Genomic DNA, 5,840 nt, shown 5'->3' on the forward strand with positions numbered 1-5,840 from the left:
TTTCAGTATCCTGAGGCTCTGAGCCCCATTTATTTTCCTCACAGACGGCAACAAAAGTCCGAAATTATACGATTTAAAATAAAAGCAATAATTGTATGAAGGTAGATATGGTGCAAAATGTGAGAGCGTGTAAAACCTGATGTGAGCACTTGCAGAAAAAAAATCTGAGTTTGTGTGCTTACATTTACACTTGTATAAAATATCCATGTAACTGTGAACCAAATGTACAATTGTAAAAAATATCCACGTAACTGTGAACCAAATTTGAAGTCACAGAAGAAAAAAAAAAGTTTTGTAGCTTGTAGAAAAAAAATGAACTTAGAGATGAAATGTTCACTTGCAGAAAAATACATATTTTTTAAATATATTTTCCATTACAACTGCAACTTTATTTATTAAAACCTCTCAAATCAGTCATTACAACTTGACGAATCTGCTCTGTGGCAGTATAAATCGACGAATCTGCGGTCTTGACTTTTGCTACACTTCTTGCGATAAATGTGTCGCAAAAGTAATTAGGCTTGTTTGAGAAAAGCAAGATCTGCGCAGACCTGCGCAGTTGCAATCAACGTCTTGCTAGTGCGTTGCATGATGGTTAGTCATTTTGTCCGACTTGCTCTGGAGGCTCGCCCACATGAGACTTTAAAATCTCGCGGGACAAAGACGCCCGCAGCCTTGAGAGCGAGGCGAGGCGAGTTGGCGCAGTTGCTCTCCACGAGCTGCGGAAGCGAAATGCTTGATGGGAAACGGCTCGCTGGTATCTCGAGCTGAGCGCTCATTGGTGGTTTTTACCACTTGCTGCTGATGAAACTCTCCAATTGGCTGGCAAAAGTTTGTTGTTGTTTTGTGTCAGTTTTACGTCGCCACATCCATTCCCATTTTTCATCATTGGTCCACAATGTTTATCATCATGAAATTAATATCTATATATTTTATACTATACTGCTTACCGTTTTAATACTTTATATATCTTAGCATATTCATACACACTGTTCATACTGCTCACAGGCTGATATCTAGTGTATTCATACCCCACTGTTTATTCATCATTCAATTCATTCTATATGTTATTCTGTAGATTGTGTACATTACTTTCCACTTCACTGCTTGTTGCACCTGGTTAGAAGCTAAACTGCATTTCGTTGTCTCAGTACCTGTAATATGTGCAATAACAATAAAGTTTCTCTTTAAGTTAAACCAAATCATTACAATAAAATCTATTGTAATGTAATGATTTGGTTTAACCTTATTTATCGGCTACTCTCGTCTACTTTCGAGGCGAGCCGCAATGTGTCTCAAACAAGCCTACTTTCACCTGTAGATGTGGGGGGAGGGAGGGGGGTTGGAGCGATGGGGCGGAGCTATCAGAACAACGAGGCTTGGGACAGTCCAGAGCCATATGGCTCTGGGACAGTCACAGTCACAGTCAGATCGAACCGGATGACAGCGGGGCTAACTGTTCGCTAACGGTTCGTGTCGCTACCAGTCCGCTGACATGGCGCGTCAATAAACGGTAAGTTTTGCCCATTACTTGCCCAGTATTACTTTGAATATTATTATTGTGATTGAGGATTAAATCCGCTTTGAAGACCACCGTTTTATATCGTGCAGTTTAGCGGCGAAATAACGTCAGTCAGCCAGCTAACGCTAGCTTTGTTGAGTTTATGCTAGCTAAACAAGTAGTGGTTGTAGTCTATACAGCAGTAATTCATATATTATAGCCTACTGCTTTGTCATTAACGGTTGATAACCGTTTATGAAAATAAAACCAACTGTACTGAAATAATTACAAGTTTTATAATTGTCTTGGGCTCCTGCTGTGTTTTTAAAGCCTTTGTAAATTACCCATGCTATTTTCTATTTAGCTAACGTCGAAGTAGTGTATGTGAAATCAACCTCACAATAAGATGTGTGTATATTACAATTATTAATGTCATATTTCAAGATGATTACTTAGATATTACAATATGGTTGGTTGAGCTGGAGTTCATTATTGAGTTAACAAGTTAACGTCACAGTCATCTGAAGAACGAACCCAAACCTTGTTGTTTTTATTAATTGTATTACAAATTGATATCAAATAAACAGTAAGCATTGGTAACACAATTTCCAAAGTTACAGTAAAATAAAAAGGACCCTGACTCGGACAATACACAATCCAACATGTTCAACAGAAGAGAATCAGTTATATTTAGGGATGCACGATAATTATCGGTCCGATATTAGGAATTATGACGTCATCCCGATAAACCGATAACAGTATTAATAGCGCCGATAATATACAATATATTTTTTGGGTAAAAAAAAAGAAAAAATACTGTGGTGTGGGTGGATTGGGATGAGGGGCGCTTGTTTTTCACTCGGCTCCTCCCGTTTTGCCAGTACTGTGGTGTTAGTGGTTTAGGAAGAGGGGAGTTCTTCACAAATCCAGCGCTCCCTAATACTTCGAACCTGATCAGTCACCTGAAACATCGCCATCGCTACGATGGTGTGTTAAAAGCGTACGAAGACAATAATACAATACAGTGTGTGTGTGTGTGTGTGTGTCGGCGCGCGCGCGTTGGAGCTATGTGCAACTCAAGGCATATGCTCGAACCGGAGCTGCCTGGACGCTGCAATCATGTTGCTGAGTAGGGATGTCCCGATCACCTTTTTTTGCTCCCGATCCGATTCCGATCATTTGATTTTGACAATCTGCCGATACCGATTTTTCCCGATCCGATCTTTATGCAATGCATTAAGAGAAAAAAAAGGTAACAGATAACGGCTGGTCATCCAACGCGATGCATTCAGCTATCTTGGCTGTTATTGTTTGGCCTTTTCACTGTTCTGGGGCAGTTTCTCTTTCCTTTTAAAAGTCTCTGAAAGTGTTGGTTGTTTCAGTGCCGTTACCTGAGTGGCCGCTGTGTACTCGCCGTGTTGTTGTTGGTGTTTGTTTCTCAGGTAGCGTATTAGATTGATCGTGTTGAACGTAGCTCTGTTCTTTCCACCACGTGGAACCTCTGCCTTGCAAACATTGCATCTGGCTGTTACACTGCCTTCGCTTTCAATTTTATAATACTTCCAAACTCCTGACATTTTCTCTGTCCCGACTCCCGAGTCACCAGCTGAACGTAGCCTCTCGTTAGCTTACTGCTACTATTAGACACTGTGCCCACTCTGTTGCCAGATTTCAGAGAAATAAGCAACCAGGTCTATGAAAACAAGCCCAAAGACAGCAACACATACATGATGTTGTGTAATTTTAAACCAAAACTAAGTCCTCAGGATGACTTTAAGACGTGAACATGGTCATTTTTGTTTTGTAACATTAAATAATAAAAAAAAAAATTATAAAAAAAAAAAAAAAAAAATCCCGATCCCCGATTTTTTTCTCCCGATCCCCGATTTTTTGAAAATCACGTGATCGGATCGGGACATCTCTATTGCTGAGTGTGCTGACTTTTCGTACAATGTCCCGCTGTCTGGCTTCCTGCATAAAGTCAAGTGCTCGGCGCAGTTGTGTGGATAGAGCGCTCCTCTGTTTTCATTTAAACAGCTCCTTATATCCGTTAGCGCAGCTAGCTAGCACCAGATGCTAACAACAACAATGCACGTAAGGTCTCTCTCTTGCTCGCTCGGACCACACGTACACACACCCTCCCGGTCCTCCAGATGGCCAGTCGGTGCCTACCGGTGAGCGTGGAAGTGTGGTCTGCCACAAGCGGGCGGCAGGAGCGGGGCTGTCAGCATCAGCTTGTAGATGGTATTTTAAACTCGATGCGCTCTGAAGCTACGGGGCGGCCGAGGAAAAAAAATACACATGCGTTAATCGCGTTAAAATAATTAGTGGCGTAATTTTTATTTGTATTATCGGTTATCGGTATCGGTATCGGTCTTGAGAAGCAGGAAGTTATCGGTATCGGTTTAAAAAAAACAATATTGTGCATCCCTAGTTATATTGTTTGTACACATGGTACTTTACATATATATATATCTGTTTGTTTAAAGTGTCCAGGTGATGCAGACAGGCTGGACCAGAGAGTGAGAGACAGAACTGGACTCCTCACAGCAGTGAACTTCAGCACAGGTACTAAGACTCTTTTCATACTGTACAAAGAATCAAGAAAGATATTGGTTTAAATTAATGAAGTATTGACTTTAATACACTGATATACATTCCATTAAACAATACTAAATACTAGATCACCTACACATCAGTTAAGTTGAGGGTTTTTTCCATGCAAAAAGTCACATTTAGATGTTAACAAGCAATATGACTTTGTCAACTTTCTAATTTAATGTATTGAAGGCAAAGATATTTAACACATAGTGAGAACTGCTGCTATTTATCTCTCAATATTGTCTGTAAAAATGTGGTAAAAGTTATTCTTTCAGTGAGACAACAGAGCAAGCTTCTACAGTTGCACTACGTTTTGATAAGATAATTTCAATGTTGATGAATTTCATACTGTTAATTCATAATCTGATTACAATTAAAAAATAATTATATCAACAGCCCCATAACACACAAACACACCTCTTTCATAAATAACACACTTGTTCTGCAATAATGTTTGATGTTTCCTGTAATTTTTGTTAGGAAAGGACATGCCCGAAAGACACAACATCTTCTCCTTCTCTGAGGGTCAAGAAGAACATCCAAGAGGAACATTAAAAGCTGATGTTATGAGATTTTAAGACCAGTACAGGACATTCACTAAGAAACTACTTTTATTGTGAAAACAAAGATCTGCACACCGAATATTTTTGTAGTCTATCAGGACCATCATTTGTTTGTGACGCTGCCTGCACCTCAGAGAAGGGGTGGTTATAGTCAGGCTTATAAAGTGTGGCGAAAAACATAGTCAGCTGATCGAATGCACCTATTTCCACATCTACACTCCATCAGCTGATTATTTCTATTTGCCTCACTTTATGAGCTTCACATCACTTGTGCCTTGTACCGCAGAGTTTGCAACGTCACAAATAAATGGGGCCAATCTTCAGTCAGATGTGAATGTGTATATATTCTCGCATCAAATGACATCAAAACGCATTTTAATAGCCAAACTAACTTTAAAATAGGCATTTTCCACCGAGAATAAAACGAAGTTCGGCCATGTTTTCTTTTTCTGCAGGGAAAAATGTGAAGATCACCTGACATAGATGCCAGCCATTGGAATGAATGGTGAAAAAAAAACGGGGTTTGTCAAACAGAGCACATGGTGTAGTCCAAACGATAGCTGGGGATTCTGGGTAGTGTAGTGTACATTGCACACAATTTAAACCAATCAATGTTGTGTAATTAACAAGGATATTCTGGTGTTTTTTAGTCGATGAGTAGTGCAGATATCACTGTAAAATCAATCGACAGTAAGAGGAATACTTACTTCCGGGTGTACAATTCTCCGTTATCCAATGAGAATGGACGCTCACATTGCCTTTAAGGGCAGCTGACACAAACGAATGCCGTGCTTCCATGAGCAGATGGGAATACATTGCAATCAGTTGAAAGCTATTTGCGTCCCTTTATGACGCTGAAGGAGCCTAGGAGCGTCACAATTTGACGCCACGGACACTGACCAAACGTCGCTCCTGGACGCTTACGGCCCGTCCACACAGCGGCGTGCGTTGACGCTTCCCCATTCACTTTGAATGGGGTGACGTCACTTTTAGCCGAAATGCATCGTGGGAAGCGACGTGGAGCGTAGCTGGCGTGGCTCGCTGCAAAAGTTGAGCAATGTTCAACTTTTGACACCTCGGTGAGGCGTCAGCCAATCGAATCATATGCCAGTACAAGCTCTAGCCAATCAAATTGTGTGTCAGGGGCGGGAGATTCATGTGATTGGTTGTTGGTC

At 40.7% G+C, this 5,840-nt stretch overlaps 1 long non-coding RNA gene across 1 annotated transcript; it reads left to right on the forward strand.

Moving 5' to 3' along the window:
* The first annotated feature begins 1,421 nt into the window (after positions 1–1,421).
* Positions 1,422–4,680, forward strand: LOC139435834 (uncharacterized). Its single transcript, XR_011645036.1, has 3 exons — positions 1,422–1,513; positions 3,991–4,069; positions 4,583–4,680. It is a non-coding gene; the product is annotated as an uncharacterized lncRNA (long non-coding RNA).
* The last annotated feature ends 1,160 nt before the right edge of the window (positions 4,681–5,840 follow it).

This window comes from Pseudochaenichthys georgianus, chromosome 19 (assembly GCF_902827115.2).
Source record: "Pseudochaenichthys georgianus chromosome 19, fPseGeo1.2, whole genome shotgun sequence".
In the NCBI taxonomy this organism is placed as follows: Eukaryota; Metazoa; Chordata; class Actinopteri; order Perciformes; family Channichthyidae; genus Pseudochaenichthys; species Pseudochaenichthys georgianus.